Source organism: Panthera tigris, chromosome X (assembly GCF_018350195.1).
Source record: "Panthera tigris isolate Pti1 chromosome X, P.tigris_Pti1_mat1.1, whole genome shotgun sequence".
In the NCBI taxonomy this organism is placed as follows: domain Eukaryota; kingdom Metazoa; phylum Chordata; class Mammalia; order Carnivora; family Felidae; genus Panthera; species Panthera tigris.
This window is the reverse complement of record NC_056677.1, coordinates 93,531,578-93,551,516: the sequence shown is the minus strand read 5'-3', so window position 1 is coordinate 93,551,516 and position 19,939 is coordinate 93,531,578.

Genomic DNA, 19,939 nt, shown 5'->3' with positions numbered 1-19,939 from the left:
GTCTGTTAACATTTTACTGTAAAAGCAAGTTAACCTCTACGATCATTATCAGTTCTTCCTCCAACACTATCATTCTAAAAACATTGTGCGGAATTAAATATATGTGGATGACTTTGAGAACAATCAGAAATTTATTTTAATTTTTTAAAATTTATTTATTTATTTTGAGAGAAAGAGAGCACAAGCAGGATAGGGGCAGAGACAGAGAGGGAGAGAGAGAATTCCAAGCAGGCTCTGAACCGTTAGCACAGAACCTGATGGGGGACTCGAACTCGATCATGACCTAGGACACGGATCAAGAGTCAGATGCTTAACTGATTGAGCCACTAGGCACCCCCAGAACAATCAGAAATTTAATTGAGGATTCCCTGTGCAGTCTAGAGCTTAAAATAAGGGATCTAATTCTGACCTACTTTGCCTAAATTGTAATAACATGCTTAAGAAACCTAGAGAATACCGACTGAGCCACCCAGGAACCCCCTGATACTCCTTTTTAAGAAACGAAATTCTCAGGGGTGCCTGGGAGGCTCAGTCGGTTAAGCGTCTAACTTTGGCTCAGGTCATGATCTTACAGTTCATAGGTTTGAGCCCTGCGTCGGGCTCTGTGCTGACAGCTCAGAGCCTGGAGCCTGCTTCGGATTCTGTCTCCTTCTCTCGCTGCCCCTCCCCCACTCCCGTTCTCTCTCTCTCTCTCTCTCTCTCTCTCAAAAATACATAAACTTTAAAAAAATTAAAAAAAAGAAGAAACAGAATTCTCAGTCTCCCTTCATACTCCTCCTGAGATTTTTAGGTCCATCCATCAAGAATATCTTCAAAAGTTTATCATAGGAAAATAATAGCTGTATTTTCTATGGCCTAATCTCGGATATGAGTTTGTTTCTGAAGGAGAAAAATTAAAGTTTACAGTTTGTCTTGACTAGCCTAGTTGTTCTTATTTATGTTATCTTATTTGATATTTATTTAGTATAAAGTCAGGGTGCTGATTAAACATTTTGGCAAGGGTGTCTGTTTAACACATTATTTGGTAATTAAATAGGCTGAGTTTTGTTTTTTTTTTTTTAAAGCTGCATTAAAATGTTATTTACCAATGAAATAATATTCTTTTTCAAATATGGTAAACCATCAGTGGAAAATGTTTACTAGTTCAGAGGTAGGTCTACATTACCAAAATAATCAGAATCTCCTAACTATAATGGTTGAATATTACTGCAAAAGGAGAGTGCTGTAGCATGGTTATGGGTATACTTACAATTATTTTTGAAGGATGGCGATGGTTGGCCTATAGATGCTCATGGATATTGGTTGATATCCCTGAAAACAAACATTTAGAAAAATGCAATGAGAACTCTGTAAGTAAAGTGTTATTTATAATAGCTATTTATACTATCCACGTATAAAGCATAACTGAAAAGTAAGGAGGCTGATATCCATAAGGCACCAGAAGACTGTTTCATTTATATAAAGTTAATTTTAAAAAGCCCCAACCATTAGTGTAGCAGATAACAGAGAAACTTAAATATCAGTGAAGTATTATACATGAACCAGCAAAATCATGATTCAAATATTAAGTTAAAACATTATTTCCCAGGAAGTAATTACAGACCAGGATTAATTACATGGTATTTTACCCATAGGTATGAAAAACTATACTTAGAAGCTGGAAGGGGAAATGACATTTGAAAAATCGCCATTTCAGTATCAATTATTTTAAACCTATCGGTTGACAGTGTTTATTTCGAGATATGAAAACAAAATTAATACAAATATTAGCCAGCTACATTTTTGCAGGACAAATAAATTTGCTGTAACCGTATTGCAGGAAAAAAAAAAAAAGCCTCCTGTGTTTCCTTTATCTGACTAAAAGCTGTAATGTCTGGGTGAATGAGGCTACCATGAATACCCTCTCCGCAAAATTGTATAGCTCTGTGGTAGATGGAAAGACCACTGGTACCTGTATAGACAAACATTATCACAAACTTCTCTCCCATCTGTTCTCCTAAAAAAACCCACTTGTTTTTACTAAAGAAACCTATTTGCTTTTCCTAGAGAAGTTGTTCTTCACTTCTCCTTTTTCCTACCAAGTATATAAGTCCTTAACTTTACTGTTAAACAAGCCAGTTGCTTTTTTTGTTGGCTTCATATGTATATGAAACAAAACTTTTTCTCCTGTTATTCTCTCACTTGTCATTTTAGTCTGCAGGTCTCAGTAACAGAACCCAACAGGGTAGAGGAAAAGTTTTTCCTCCCCTACAAAACTAATTCTTCCATTCATTCAAGTAAATAAAATCAAATAATGAAAAGACGACTAGAGTTATAAAAAATACATAAGCAATATTAATTATTGTATTATTTGAAGACATTAAAATAATTTATTAGCTCATAAACTTATCAATATAAAGTAACAGATTTGAAGCATAGTATAAATTATTAATGCAATAAATTTAAAGCTACAATTTAAATAATTTAAGGTGACTACCCTCTTAATCATTCAAGAGACAATGGACTATGCCAACAAATTGTTACATTTTTCATTCCTTATGACAGTAAATAAAGAGTAGTTCTGACTTCAAATTAATGAAAAGCAACATGGGTAAAAGCTTTGCTATCTTAAACTAAATGTCAGGAAAATACATTTAAAATTACAAATTTGCACTAGAATGTTCTTGTCTGTTTTACAGCTCTAAATAATACAAAGATTTATGAAATAAATATGTGAGAACACACGAGCACCTTAAAACATCTGTTTTCGTGAAATGGTAGGGGATCTACAGTAAATAAAAATAATTTCTTCATGAAAAGGGATGTAAACCTGGTTCTGCCTAGCACATTTCCAGACCCAGAAGTACAAAATTAGTAATTTTTGAGCCATGATGAGACTCCTTGCATGCTGAAGAAGTCAATTGCCAAGTTAGTCTGTACGGTAAAAATGAAACATAGAATTGCGGCAAAGCCTGAAATCATTTCAGTGCATAGTAATGACCTGTTCTACTGCTGTAGGTCCCACTTAATTTTACCTATTCACACAGGATTTATTTATTGCGGGTTTCCACACTCCCTTGGGGGGAGAAATGAGATATAATGAAGCATTTCTGCTCCTCCATAAAAACAATCGATCTTACAGTTTAAAAAATTACTTCCAGACCTATCAACTGAAAAGAATACTTTTTCTGGTGTTTGCAACATCTTCGTGTACATTTCTAAAATTTTAATTAATTTAGAAAAAGTCTGGAATGCCCTAGGCAAAATTAACTTTTTTTCCCCCCATTTCTGTCTCTCTCTTTAATCCCACTTGATTTGCCTCTGCTCCACACTGATGGCATTCTTTACATTCAGATTTTATATCTGTCACACACTCTTCAGTCTTTTTCTTTCGGTTATTTATACATAAATCTGAGATATATTTTGTCATCAGCATTCTGTCATTTCAAGTTTCTTTTTATCTTACTCAACTGTTGTCTTTAAAATTCCCACATGACGTGTAGAGCTGTTTCGAAGGGACACATGAACTCCCATGTTTATAGCAGCACTATCAACAATAGCCAAATTATGGAAAGAACCCAAATGTCCATCGATGGACAAATGGGTAAAAACAATGTGGCATATATACACAACGGAATACTACTCAGCAATGAAAAAGAATGAAATCTTGCCATTTGCAGCAACATGGATGGAACTAGACAGTACTATGCTAAGCAAAATAAGTCGGTCAGAGAAAGGCAGATATGCGATTTCACTTGTATGTGGAATTTAAGAAACAAAACAGATGAAGGTAGGGGGAGGGAAGGAAAAATAAGATCAAAACAGAGAGCGAGGCCAACCGGAAGAGACTCTTAAAGACAGAGAACAAAGCGAGGGTTGCTGGAGGGGTGGTGGGTGGGCTGTTGGGTTAAATGGCTGATGGACATCAAGGAGGACACTTTTTGGGATGAGCAGTGGGTGTCATCTACAAGGGATGAATCACTGGGTTCCACTCCTGAAGCCATGACAGCACTGTATGTGAACTTAACTTGAATTTAAATAAAAAATACAGATAAAAATAAAATTCCCACATGACTTTGATAAAGTTTTCTCCTTTGTAGGCTGCCGACTCCAGAGAAAAAGGAAAGACGCCCCTAGCCCCAACCTAGCTCTACATACTGATCCAAACACGACACAATGGCTCCTCCAAAAATAGTGCAACCCTATTACTTCTGATGCTATTTATAACTGACTTATAAAGTGGTATGAAGGGGAATTTTGTGATTGTTCAAGGCAGATTTTATCTTCCTTTTCCTACAAAAATTAATGTTATTTTGCTTTCAGCCTACACGCAGAAAGAGTATTATGAAACAGTCGTTTCAATTCAAAATCGCGCTTTCAAAGTCATACGAATCCTGCGAAGATTTAATGGATAAGTTTGCTGCTTTATTTCTCCTCGGTTGAAATCACAGGGAAAAAAACAGGCATTTAAAGTAGAATGTCTATTAAAGAAATGCCTATCTTACTGTGCCTAAGCGTCATCATTAAAATGGCAGTCCTCAATCCTGAGAAGCAGGAATACATTACAAAAGAGTGTAATGTACCTCTTTGGAATGACGCAGATATTTCGTATTTAAAAAGAAGGAGGTCATCTTTCATTCGGGATTAAAATCCGATCCCATTCAAACACAATGGTTACCCTTTACTGAGTGCTTTGACTTCTACACAGTTTACTCTAATGAAGTATAAATTACATATAATAACATGTACATATTTTACATATGGAGTTTGACCAGTTTTGAGGAAGAAAATACACACCTGCGCAATCCCCGTGCCAATGAAGATATCGAATGGTTCTATCTTCCTGTTCCTTTGTAGTCACCCCCCATTGACTCAGAGTGACCGTTTCCTTACTTCTATCACTTTAGATCATTTTTGCCCATTCTAGAAGTTCCTATCAATGGAACCATAAGGTATGCTCTTCTCCTTTTCTATTTCTTCTGTCCTTTGTTCAAAACATTCTTTTTCTTTCACCGAGTCTTGTTTATAGACTATTTAAAGCATATCCCCTTGCCTTATCCTGTAGATTTATTCACTCACATCTTCTTAACTTTCTCTTCAAGTTCACTGGATATTCTAATACCACCATCTTTATCTAACGTAATACTGCCTTTAAAGCTTTCTGTGTGGTGTCCAAGAGAGCACTGGAGTGGACCACTGGTGACACTCGCAACAGTGAATCACAAGTTCAAGTGAACATGGCAAACCAAAGGAGCAATTTCAAAAGACAAAACCACTGGACAAAGCTTTCCAATACAAAATAGCACATTATCAATCGCATCCTCATATTTAGCACAAGTAACAATAACAAATTATTTTCTATTGTGTATAGAGCATATACACTTCAGAAAAAGAAGATTAAAACACGAATTTGGGCATGTTAATAGGATCTATTTATATATGTTACTAGACATTATGAGATTGATCGCTGTAAATGGGAAGTATATTAAATAATAGATATCATATTTTGGGTAGAAGGCGGCAGGTTTTATGTGATTAAAGTGGCTTTTTGAGGTTGGCAGCTAACGTGTATACGAATTGAAAGTTCCTAGTGATGTGTTATGCTACACGGCTATTATAAAATATTATATTATTATATATATTATTATTATATATATTATATATTATATTATATATTATATACATATAATATATATATAATAATATATAATATATTATATTATAAAATAATGCGAAGCCTAGCAGAATGAAAGGCAGTTTTAGTTCACAAAAATGCTCTGAATAGGTGTAATTTTAAGGAGGTGTGTTCCATATTAGAGATTGAGAGGGGAAAAAAAAAACCCAAAACCACCAAACAACCAGAGGCCGAGGCATTCAACTACAAATAGCACATACTCAAAAGTTTTCTGATGTAAATGCCTCTTTTCCGTAAAGGATAGTCAAGTTTGGCCGGTGTTGATTGGGTAGAAAAATGAAAGAAAGGGAGAAATGGAATATTCCTGAGTGTGAAACTAAGGTTTTTCCGAAATCAATTAATTTTGAACAGAAGTACTTTAAGGATGCCTCCCTTTTTATTGATTTTGGGGTACTAACATACAACTTGAGACAAAAATAAAGGTGATAGAATCCCAGACGCAAAATTTTATTACATTCAGAAATGTAAAAAAGTTAAGGATTGAGCCGGATAAATCAAGAGTGTATTGCCTGAATCTAACCACAAATTTTCTTTTGTTTTATTTGCCAACTCTTCTTTTTTTTTTTTTTTTTAAATTTTTTTTTAACGTTTTATTTATTTTTGAGACAGAGAGAGACAGAGCGTGAACGGGGCAGGGGCAGAGAGAGAAGGAGACACAGAATCGGAAGGAGGCTCCAGGCTCTGACCCATCAGCCCAGAGCCCGACGCGGGGCTCGAACTCACGGACCGCGAGATTGTGACCTGAGCTGAAGTCGGTCGCTTTAACTGATTGAGCCCCCCAGGCGCCCCTGCCAACTCTTCTTAATATAAAACAACCTGTCCGACATTCCCAGCAAGTACATATGTCAAAAGTTTGTGGGTTCCAGAATAAGCAAGTCTATACACAAAGAAAGGATTTCTGGTTGGCTGGGGCCAGGCTGGACCTGGGGAGGTGTTGGGGTGGGGGGGAAAGGTAAGGTCGTCAGGAGTGACACATAGTCATGTACATGTATACAGCTTTCTTTTGAGGATCATGAAAAAGTTCTCAACCTAGAAACCATCGAACTGTATACTTTAAAGTGGGTGAATTGCATCGTATCCGAATTTTATCTCAATAAAACTGTTTAAAAAGATTTGGGATTGAATCCATTACTACCAATAAAAACATCAGATCTTAAAATAACTTTGAAAGATTGATAGTATTGTTAAAAATACATGGGGAACTGCATTAATTTCACATGATAATTGTGTAAACACATATACACCAAGAATCAGGAAAGGCCAGGTTTTAATTAAAACATAATAATGCAGGGCGCCTGGGTGGTGCAGTCAGTTAAGCGACTGACTCTTGGTTTCAGCTCAGGTCATGATCTCACGGTTCCTGAGGTCGAGCCCTGCGTTGGGCTCTGTGCTAACGGCATCGAGTCGACTTGGGATTCTCTCTCTCTCTCTGTCTCTGCCCCTCCCCCTGCTCACGCTCTATATAAATAAAAATTAAAAAGTAACAATAATGTCAATACCCGAAGCTCTGCAAGTGTACATATTTTGTAGTGATGCCGAAGCTGGGGCAGAACATTAAAAAAAAAAAAAAAACAAACCCAAAAACCCATGACAAATATAGCCAGACAGCTGAAGCATTATGAAATCTTTTTTAATTGAATAAGATACACCCAAAGGTCAATTTTTATATGGCCTCTATCTCGCATCAGCAAATATTAAGTGTTTATGTATGATCAGAATGATGCAAACTTTTCTATTTGAGATGAGTCTTTTCAGTCATTGATCTTAATACGAAACCATACATTCCAGTGACTTCTCTGGTGAGGAACGTGCCAAGTCCGTAAGCATCCAAAAAAGGACCAAGTAGAAGAAACTCTATGCCTTCTTTATTATGGGCAAAAGCTGTGTTTGAAACTTTATTTTAACTCCTCTTTTCACAGTTGATATTCATTACGGGTTATTTTGGGGAGGGGTTGGTTTTGCAGTTTGTTGTGCAAGTTTATATCTTCCTCACAGCCCCCTTTTTGTTTAACTTGTCGTGGCATATATACAGCCAGCGATTTTCTTTCCGGTTTCCTTAAAGCTAACAAATTCAGAGTTTAGCTAAAAACTAATGACAGGTTCTGAATACTCTATAGGCTTTTGCTCTGAATAATATTGAAAACTCGTTCTTAAAATATTCTCAGATCACTGGTGGATTTGTTTGGTATGCTTTGTTTTTATTCAAAACCATTTAGTCACAATATTTACTCAACTTGGCACGATCAGCTTCACTGTAAAAGTTGCAGGAAAAACTCAGTACAAAACATATTATCAATATACCAAAAGAAAACACTGTTGGTGGGAATGCAAGCTGGTGCAGCCACTCTGGGAAACAGTATGGAGGTTCCTCAAAAAACTACAAAGAGAACTACCCTATGACCCAGCAATTGCACTACGAGGCATTTATCCGCGGCATACAGGGGTGCTGTTTCGAAGGGGCACATGTACCCCCATGTTTATAGCAGCACTATCAACAACAGCCAAAGTATGGAAGGAGCCCACATGCCCATCGATGGATGAATGGATAAAGAAGATGTAGTATATATATATGCAATGGAGTATTACTCGGCAATCAAAAAGAATGAAATCCTGCCATTTGCAACTATGTGGATGGAACTGGAGGGTATTATGCTAAGCGAAATTAGTCAGAGAAAGACAAATATCATATGACTTCACTCGTATGAGGACTTTAAGAGACAAAACAGATGAACATAAGGGAAGGGAAACAAAAATAATACAAAAACAGGGAGGGGACAAAACAGAAGAGACTCCTAAATATGGAGAACAAACTGAGGGTTACTGGAGGGGCTATGGGAGAGGGGATAGGCTAAATGGGTAAGGAGCATTTAGGAATCTACCCCTGAAATCACTGTTGCACTATATGCTAACTAATTTGGGTGTAAATGTAAAAAAAAATAAAAAATAAAATAAAATAAATAAGTAAAATGCAGATGCCATGTTTAAAGTTGAGCTTGTTGGGACACCTGGGTGGCTCAGTCGGCTAAGCGTCTGACTTCAGCTCAGGTCATGATCTCACAGTCTATGAGTTCAAGCCCCGCATCAGGCTTTGTGCTGACAGCACAGAGCCTGCTTCAGATTCTGTCTCCCTCTCTCTCTGCCCCTCCCCTGCTCATGCTCTGTCTCTCTCTCTCTCTCTCTCAAAAATAAATAAACATTTAAAAAAATAAAAAAAAATAAAGTTGAGCTTGTTAAATGATGAGAAAATATAACTATCATATACTAAATTAGATTAAAATAGAAGCATTTATTATGTTATGAAGCTATAAGAGCAGAATGGAATTTCACGGCATATGTACTCAAAATGTTTCCTGTGTTATTATGACTGCCTTTTTCCCCCTAGTAAATGTGATTTGGGGGAACTTAAGGTAAATCTGTCTGGTCTTTTTTTTTTTTTCTTGTTTATTGAGAGTTTATCATGTGCTAGCTTCTGTGTATACGTTATGCATCACACCCTTAGAACAATCTTGCAAGGGACAAATTGTTATCCTCATAAGATGAGAACACTCAGACTCTAAAACTTATTTAAATTGCTCTTTAGGGGCGCCTTGGGTGGTGGCTCAGTCGGTTAAGCGTCCGACTCTTGCTTTTGGCTCAGGTCACAATTTCACAGTTCGTGGGTTCGAGCCCTGCATCGGGCCCCATGCTGGCAGTGCGGAGCCTGCTTGGGATTCTCTGTCTCCCTCCCTCTCTCTCTGCCACTCCCCTGCTCAAGCTCTCTCTGAAAATAAGTAAATAAACATTGAAAAAAATAAAATAAAACTCCTCATCTAATCTTAAACACCATCTTCAAAACAATTTTTTTTTTTTACTTTTACATACTCTAAATGCTCTTAATCACAAAGACCTCTGATTAAATAAACTGTGTCAGGTATTTTAAAAACAAATATTATGATTCATTTCTACCATTTTTCTATTTCATTGCCAATTACTATTATTAGATAACGTTTTGCACGCTTTTTCCACCTTTAATCCTATTAGTAAATAATAATTCCCTCACCTTTAAAAATGAACTGACATCTTTGAGAATACACGCATACTTGATTTGTAGAAGCTTCCATATGACTGATGTCTCCTGACTTGTTTTCCGTTTATGTAGTCCTTTGAGGACATTGCCAGTGACTAAGTAATTGTTATAGTGACAGTACATTTTGGGCATGAACATTTGGCGTATTTTAAAAACTTCAGGCTGCTAATCAGGGTGCCATGGAAAAAGAATCCATAACCTCTGTAGTGAGACAGGCTTGGCTTGATGCCTGGCTCTACATAGATGGGCTATGCACTTGGGCACGTGACTTAAATTCTCTGTGTCTCCATTTCCTGTTTATTACGGTTGTCGTGCAAATTACATGAGGGAATGTATGTACTTTGTCAAATGCATTGACTAGGATAGAGTGGGGCTCAATATTTAATTCCTTTCCCTTTCCCCCTTTTTACGAGAGGTGTCCGTGACTTCCCTGAACCACCTCCTGCCTCAGAGATTTTGTACTGTATTTACTAGATGGAATGGTACGTATAAATAACAATTTCAGTAACCCTATAGTTGTAAAGTTCCGATGAATCAATAGAAAATTGAAACCACTCCACAAAACCTACATTGCAGATTTGCTTGGGCTGTGCATTTTCTTTCTGGGTACCGTTTCTGCCCATGCACATCTAACTGAAAGTTAACTATTTGACATTTGCTTCCAAGGTATGTGAATGTTTCAGTTTGCCTTCAAAATGTACTTTATTTTTTTTTTCCCTTTTAGATCATAGCATCGAACTCATTTGATTGTTCGTGTTATGATCACATCTTTCCCATAGTCTGTAATTCACAGATTCATTGTCCTTAACACCACGTGAAGGTCACCGGTTTGTTTCCTTATAAAAATGACATAATGGATTAAAGCTGGAATTCTGTAGCTAGTGACTCATGCTTGCATTTGTACATTTCAAGAGACGTAATTTATAGAAAGGAATCATCCAGCCTTGAGCTGTTTCAGACTTCAGTTGCTTTAACAAATTAAAAAATAAAAATGCTACCATAAATAAATGCACACGGCCTGTCAACTGGTCAGTTATCTAATTTAAACTGCAGAAAATACTCTTGTCTTTTCCATGATTCTCTTCCTCTCATTCTGAATATATATATATATATATATATATATATATATATATATAAAATATATCACACACGGGATCTCTTATCTATGTCAGTAAGAATGAAAATCACAACCTTGAAAATATTCACACACTTGTACTACTAACTTTCTGGTTATTGAAACCAACAGTGTGAATTCACTTTCTGTTTATTCTAGATTTACTAAACATGATGTGATTCTCAAGGACAGTATGATGTCAAATTTTTAAAGGCTTTCATTTCATGTGCCACATAGCCTTCAAGAAGAGGTAGACCGTGGTGGAAAAGAACCTCATTTGAGGTTTAAGAGATTTGGGTTCTCCTTGTAAGCTTTGCCAATAATTAGCTGAGTGACCTGGAACCAGTTAGGGGCCCCTTTTTAAGCCTGTATTCATTTATCTTCGAAACACAAGCAATAGTAAGTCTGTTACAAATGCTATCAGTATACTTTAGTTCCATTGCTTTATTAAAATTCTTAGTACCCAACTTGTTAATGTTCTCATAATGTCATCCTTGTATTTTGAAATTGTGAATTACTTTGCTAATATTCCTAAAAATATTAAGTTCTGTAAATTATCTAATAAAAAATGTATGACTCTTTTGGTATTGAGAATCAGTAGTCACTTGATAGACAACTGATTTTATCTGAGAGTTTAATCCACAGCGAATCATTTACTTACTAGTACTATAAGTCAATGTATAATTCAGATATCTACTTACTTACTAGTAACAAGATTGAGCATGAAGGACGCCAGACTCGGGGAGATGTTTTTGGTTTTGTTTCTGTTTTCTACAAAAATGCTATCCATCTGGAAATTTCTGAGTCAGCAAAAAAGAGATTTGGTCACTCTAAGTTCAGGTGATAGTGAACAAGGCGCCTGAGAGAATTGATCCAAATCCATATTCCTTCTTTGAGCTTCGGGGCAAAAACGTTTCTATATCTATTCCAGGAAATTTCTCTAAGTTTAATTTAACAGAAACCTTTTTTTGGGGTGGGGGGGAGACCAAATCCTTTATGTGGCACCCATATATTGGCTCCCCAACTGGACTCCAGCTTCCTGGAGATCACAAGTTATATATTGTTTCCTCTTCTGGGAGACCTTGGACTATTCAGTCAAATGTCTTGCACAGAGCAGAACCTTAACAATAATTGAATGTGATAACGTATACGGTTGGGAGAGAAAGCCTGGGTGTTTCATTTTGAAGATTCTGAGAAAAATAAAATGCTGAGATATTCCCCAAAGCTTTGCATAATCAATGCTTACTGTTTGGACCTCTGTTCTTCCCTCTCTACAACCTTCTTTCCCTTGGAAAGTTCTGAAATTCAGCTACGCCAGAAGAGTATGGATTGGTCCAAATTCTTTTACCTCCAAGCTTCACCTATCTCCAGAGATCCATATCCTATTTTCAGCTATCCAGAGAACATCTGATGGTGCGCATATCTATTTTATCTTGCTGAAAGAAATGTAAGTTCCTCTATGGTAGGAACCACGTCACACAAAAAATGTTCATTAAATACTGGCTTGCCAGTTCTGTGACTCTAAGAATAACTGCTATATTCTCTGCCATGTTTTTACAACGTCACGTGTAGTTAAGTTTCAAAAAAATATCCTTAAAGTGATGATGGTGATAGAGATCTACACGATTATTCAGCTAGATCTAGAGTAGGCTTGAGTGCCACAGGTTAAAATCCGGCTGAGGACCCAAGTTTGAATAGTTCCTTTGAAATTATTTTATGCCAACACAAAGGGTATAACTTTAGATTCATTGAAGATGGTGATAAAGGAGCTTGATATCGTTTTCAAGAGAAAGTAATTAGAAATCAAAATAGAACACAGAAAGAAGTCATGAACAAGCTCTAAATGGCCTTTCCTTTGCTCGGTCCAGCCATCTGCGGTCACTCTCAAAGACTCAAAGAGTTCTGAATACAAATACAGTAAATTGAATACGCCTCATAAAAGAAAGGTTCTGATACAAGGGGAAAAAGATAATATGAAATGTAATTAAAGGCCTCGAGATGAATATCTGCCCACAAATTTCCTTTTCTTTTGAAGTCCTCTATAAAGTAATAGCTTACATATCCAATTCAGTCTAGGAATATATTAAAGGAAAAGACAATTTCTAATCACGAAGCTCAATCATCAGCTAAGCAATGACAGCCCTGATATTCACCGAGATATTAATTAATTCTTGTGGAGGGACTGTGGCTGCAGATGGTTTAATTTAAACCACCTAAAAATGGTTATATTTAATTTGTTATTGGTAGCCAATGATGTCCTAAATTTGCTGTAAAAAAAAAAGACATAAAGAAGAGAAATTTCCACTCGTTTAGTAACCTTTAAATAATGAATCATTTCCTATTTAGGCCCTGGAGTGAAAAAGGAAAGGACAAGATCAAGATCCTAAGTGAGGTTTCATTTTAGATTGTTTAAGGAGTTCTTAAGTAGTTGGAGAAGAGTTACAATTATCTTCTTGGCTATAAAACTCAACTACTTGAGCATTATTATTGAAGCGAATTTTCAGAACTGCAAACCTGCTGGCATTTTCATATATTGTAACATTTGAAATGCCCTTAGTAAACCATTCAGTCTGGCTTACTTAAACAGGGGAGGACATCGAGGCTCAGAAAAGATGAGAACGCAAGTCATTAAACTGTAAATTTGTACTATAAAAACCTTTCTCCACAGTGCTCATGTGCTCTTATGTATTAATTATTAAGCAAATATATATTGAGAGAGCCCACAATGTGTAATGATGTATGCAGAGGGTAGTTGTGGGGGAAGTGAATAATACGTAATTTCGTCCTATGCGAGTGCATAAGCCAGTAGGAAAGATAAGACTCAAATTCAAAAGGAAGATGATGCATATAGAACCTTAAACACCATGCCAGGCACATTGGAGACAGACCTCGAGGCCTAAAAAACAAAAAGCAAACAAACAAAACCAAACACAATACAACGTGTGCGGGGGTCAACCTAGATAATCCTTTATATGACCAGCAGTCCCTCTCCACTGCACATACAAAATCATAGCACATTTGAATTTTAGGTATTGTTCCTTGGCTTTACAATCTGCATCGTCCTCCCAGCCCCACCTTCATAAAACGTCTCGACATTTGACAGCTACCTTAGCATCTGGTTGCTATTAACCACACGTCCGCTTGGCCCAGACGTTGGGCAGCCCGATTTTGTGGCATTGTGATATGTGTGGGAGACGTGTAGACTTCAAGCGCGGAATTGCTCACTTAAGGAAGTGAGCCTTAAGGCGCTAATCCTCAGATTCTATAATCACAATGGGAATGAAAAGGGGGAAAGTTTTGAGCAGCATTTTGTCAAAATTACTGAGAAGCTTGAGAATTGAGGGAGAGAGGTGATCCAAGAATGACTCCCAGGCGGAAAGAATAAGCATTATTTCAATTTGCATGAAAAAGTAAAGAAATGTGGGAGGAGGGATAGAATACTTTTTAAATTCTAACAATGTGAGTGTTTTCATACATGCATTCTGTATTAGGCTACAGTTAAATGTCTTTTTATTTGCTCTAGTTGCTTCACTCTGAATCAAGAGACTCAGCATACCGACCATAGATAGGAACAAATTTGGCTGTTCTTCTGAAAATTGTACTTATCCACAGCAAAGTACAACACTAAGGTTAAAAAGGTAGCAAATTACTTTATAGCAATGGATTATCGTCTCAAGTTGTCAGTGGTTTTTAACTATTAACATTAGATTCTAGGTGTAATGATGTATTAAATTATTAAATTCTATTAAATTCTCACTACTTTTATTTTAGTGGTAAAATTTGTGAGAGGTTTCTTCATATTCCTTTCTCCATTTTATACTTTCATATAATTTATGTTTCCAGATTTGTAACCTTAGGGATGTAAGGCATTTAACCTCAGTGGTTTCTGTCTCCTTGTGTTTTTTTCTTTTTTAATTTTATTTTAAAAATTCTTTTTTTTTAATGTTTATTTATTTTTGAGACAGAGAGAGACAGAGCATGAGCAGGGAAGGGGCAGAGAGAGAGGGAGACACAGAATGTGAAGCAGGCTCCAGGCTCTGAGCTGTCAGCACAGAGCCTGACGCGGGGCTCGAACTCACGAACTGTGAGATCATGACCTGAGCCAAAGTCGGACGCTTAACCTACTGAGCCACCCAGGCGCCCCTCTGCATCCTTGTTTGTAACAAAAAGGTTAGTTTGATCCAGAAAGATCAGAAAGATCACTTGGTACAATCCTCTTATTCTATAGTTGTAGAAACTGAGGCTCTTGAGGGTAGGAAGGAAAGAAAGTCACTGTCGTCTGTACTATAAGCTGCAGGACTATATTATTATATGGAATTGCCTTTCGGTCTAACAGGACTATTAACTTCTTCAAGGAAGTACTGTGTAATATGTGTGTCACTTCTCTAACATCCGAAGAAATGTTAGGCATACAGTAGGCCCTCAACAAACACTTGCTGAAATTCCATGATTGTTACAAGCCTTGGATTCGCCTTCATCATGCAGTTGACTAATTTGACAGAGAAACATGGATCATGAATTTGGTCAATCTACTTACCAAACATTTAGATGATTGGCTGAGGTTTGGCAGTAGAAGCAGGAAAAAAGTTAAGGTAGACCATAATTCAGTGAGAGGGTGGTAATGAACCTTCAAACTAATGAATGAGTGAGTGTGTGCTAACTTAAGATTTTGTACAGCAAGAGGCAATGTATCAGGCAGAAAGTGTAACCAAGGATTGGGGTGGAGGGGAACTTGTTTAATGGGTATAGAGTTTCAGTTTTACAAGATGAAAAGAGTTACAAAGATCGATGGCGGCGATGGTCCCAAAACTGTGTGAATGTATGTAACTTTAATGTTACCTGTATGTAAAGTTAAGGTGGTAACTTTAACGGTATGTGTATTTTATGACAATAAAAATATATTTTTCAAAAAGATAAGTAACCATCCTAATAAAGAATACCTTCCAAAGTGGGGAAGAGGGTCATTGTATACACGAGTAGTTTTCGGGCTTATAATTCTACCATATGTCATCAATTTTATCCATTTGTTTGCAGTGATTTTAAAAATAGGTATAGAAGCATAATGAAAGGACTAGGGAAATAAGTCTGTTGAGAAACCAACTCATTTCTGCTTTTTAAAAACTTGCCTTAAAAAAAAATTTGTTGGAGAGATACCAGATCCTTTTTCTTTTACTTCCACCAAGAATAGTCATCAATTTCTCTCTGCATCTATTGTAGACTGACATTACACATAATAATATAAGATATGGGGCTATTAGCCCTTTGGGAATCAGTGACTAACCAAACCCCCAAAGAGTGCTAGAACAATCTACCTACAGAAGCATTACATTCATTTTAACTGTTTTTCTAAGATTAAAAAAAAAAAAACTAACAGGTTCACAATTTTATCACTCAAGGAATTCATTAATAGTAGCCTCTGATTTCCTATTACAGTATAAAAATGAAGCAATAAAACTTGTTTATAAATTTATTTGCTGTAAAGGCATTCGGGAATTATTACCTAAAAAAAAAAAAAGTTCTGCTCCACTCTGAACCATCAACTCATACTACAAAATGAGTGTAGACCCTTGAGGTTACTAATTAAAAGCTAAAAAACAAGGGAATTCTACAGCCAGAATATGGAACTGATCCTAATCATTGATCATTACCCACCTTCACCAAACATGTATGTGGCCAATAGAATCGGGTGTCTCTTTCTCTCTTTTATACCTATCTATCTATCTATCTATCTATCATCTATCTATTAATTATCTATTTAGTTTATTTAAATAAAATAAATAAAAATATATATTTATAGTTATATATTATTCCACTGTGAACTGAAAAAATAAACTGTGTATGATAGGGCTAAACTTTAGCTATAAACCAGTTTAAGAAGATTTATAATTTCTTGGGGCGCCTGGGTGGCTCAGTCGGTTGAGCGTCCGACTTCGGCTCAGGTCATGATCTCATGGTCTGTGGGTTCCAGCCCCGTGTCGGGCTCTGTGCTGACAGCTCAGAGCCTGGAGCCTGCTTCCGATTCTGTGTCTCCCTCTCTCTGCCCCTCCCTGCTCATGCTCTGTCTCTCTCTTTGTCAAAAATAAATAAACATCAAAAAAAAACTTTATTAAGAAGATTTATAATTTCTTAATCGCTCTAAAGTATGTTGAGAGATATTACATGACATCATTTCAGAGAAATCCTTTGTTCTGCCGATGCTTTGAGTTTTTAAAAGTTTTTGTGAAGGTGTGCGAGAAATTCTACTCTATTTCTTCCTGTGTCTTCTTTCACTTTTAACCATTGGAACCATTGGAACCATCCTCTATCCATTCCTAAGAGGATGGATGGATAGATCGATAGAGAGATAGATAGATAGATAGATAGATAGATAGATATGGATTGATCATATATACGACAATACAATTAATCAAGATCTATTAATTGATTACTTACTATGAGCAAGAAGTTTGCCATGTATGTGGGTTAGTCAGAAAAACCTTTATGCAAGGTAGGGGTGGTTGTTTAAACCAGACCTTGAAAACCAAGTAGAATTTAGATAGGTTTGGGAAGGGAAGCTAAAAGCACAGAACTAAGTTTTCCCATTTGACTCCCCATTTCTAAGCAATAAATTATTGTGGAATCACAAGTCCCAGTTTTTATGTCATTAAAATGGAAGTAGTTTTTTTTCATCAATCACAAAATAAAGCCTTTAAGCGTACAGATTGTTTGGTATGTTCTTTTAAACCCTTCATTAATTTTAAGTACTCAACTGGAATACATTCTTCCTACCTGAGCTCAGATCAGTAAACTAAAAAGTTGACAATTACTTTTTACAGTACCAATTTTCCAGGTCATGGCTATTAAATTGTTTCTCCTGATGCCAGTGTGAAAAGGTAATACATGGCAAATAGGATCAGACAACCCCTCACTCCTCTCTGATACACGATAAATAATTTTATTTAATTTTTAAATTTTAGACAGAGAGCACCTGAGAAGGGAAGGGCAGACGGAGAGAGGGAAGGGGGGGAGGGGAGAGAGGATCTTAAGCAGTTTCCATGCTCAGCACAGAGCCCTATGTGGGGCTCGGTCTCATGACCCTGGGATCATGACCTGAGCCACAATCAAGAGTCAGACGCTCAACAGATCGAGGTACCCAGGCGCCCCATGATAAAGAATTTTTAACACCCTCTGCTTCTTCCAGTCTCGGACCTCCAGGATTTCAATTTTCCTGTTTGAATTCCAAGTAGGCAACTGTATATAAAGGACTAAATTGGAATGGCCTGTGTTGTGGTGTCACATATAGGACAAACCACACACCCTTATGTGTCCAACTCACTGTAATGACACCTGAGTCTTTCCAGTCAGCCTCTGTGCAGAACAGCATTATATCCATGATTTTAATTCAGCTTTTAAATGATCTAAGTCCCCTGAGCCTCGCTCAGGCTTCCTGTCCCTCAGTCCCTCAGCATTAACAGTACTTTCACATTTGCTTTACTTTTTTTTTTTTTTTTATTGATAGCTGAATCCCCAGATGAAATGTTACACGCCTATCTTATTACTTTGTCAAACAGCGTATTAATGATTAATGGACACTGTCAGTAATAATAGCCTAATGTTCACATGCAAATCTGTTCCATCCAAAGACTAGGGGCTACAGTATGTAGCCCATTCCATAACAAAGACAGGAGAGTTTACCGTTGGACAGCATAGTCTCTGGAATCAGAACTGCAAGGTTTCAAGCTTGGTTTCAGTTAATTAGTGTAAGTGGATTATTTAACCCCTTTGTGGTGCCTCAGTTTCCCCATCTGCAAATGGCGGGTATTAGTTGTACCTTCGCATGGGGTAAATATGCCTTCTCATGGGGTAAATGTGAGGCTTACATGAGTAAAATACATGTAACCCTCTTAAAATGGGTGAGTCTTCCTACTTTGATCATAGGAAGCTGTACCTGAAAGTATTAAGTCTTTGACTACTGAGATAAACTCAGAGACATGTGGATTTAAAACGTACTTATGGGGCAGCTGGGTGGCTCAGTCGGTGAAGCCTCTGACTCTCGATCTTGGCTCAGGTCATGATCTCGTGGTTCGTGAAAGGTTCATGAGATCAAGCCCTATGTCGGGCTCTGCGTCGACAGCGTGCAACCTGCTTGAGACTCTCTGCCCCTCTCTATCTGCCCCTCCTTCCCTCCCTCATGCTTCTCTTTCTCAAAAATAAATGGACAAACATTAAAAAAACGCACTATGACTTCAAAGACACTAACGACTTTAAAGGCAACGGTAATTTTTTTTTTTAGAAAAATGAAAAAAGATAAAGAGAACCCCAGTTCAGTGTGTTCATTGCTATTCTTTTCGAGAGATTAGTTGATATGGTCTTTGGTTTCAGTAGTAATTTTTATTTTTTAAAAAAATTTTATATTGCGCCTACCCCCTACGTCCCATATTATAAGGCTGATTCCACTCTGAACGCTCACTCTCCCTTCCTCCCTCCAATCAAGCTGCTTCATTTTCCTTGGAAGGTGGCACTCACTCCTCACCCTCATTCTTCCCAGGCTTGGCTAACCACCTTGTACAGTAAGTAGTTCAGGTTGCACCTAGGTGCGTTGAACTAACTCTCCATTTCCTGATTTCTTTATTGCTCACTCCTTTTATCAGAAATCTAGGCCCTAGAAAGAAGGAAGGAAAGAAAGAAAAAGAAAGAAAGAAAGAAAGAAAGAAAGAAAGAAAGAAAGAAAGAAAAGAAGAAAGAAGGAGGAAAAGAAGGAAAAAAGGAAAGGAAGGAAAAAAGAAAAAGATTGGAAGGAAGGAAGAAATCTATTCCTTTTATTGTCCACCAGAGGATACTTCATTCTTATAGTGACCTGAACCGAATTAACTAAAGCCGTGTTTAGGAATTTAGGGCAGGTGAAATGGCCTTCACTGACCACCTATATACTCTCAATGTTTTTCCATGGGCCAAAAGAAACTGATAGAGAAATAAGGCTGGGGATGGGATGGAGAACAGGTTCAGGAGAGCACTTCCTTAAAAATGGGTCAGAAGGAAAGCGTGGTCATTTTAATAACTAACTTGAAACGTGTTAATAACACTAGCCTGTCACAAAGGATCCATT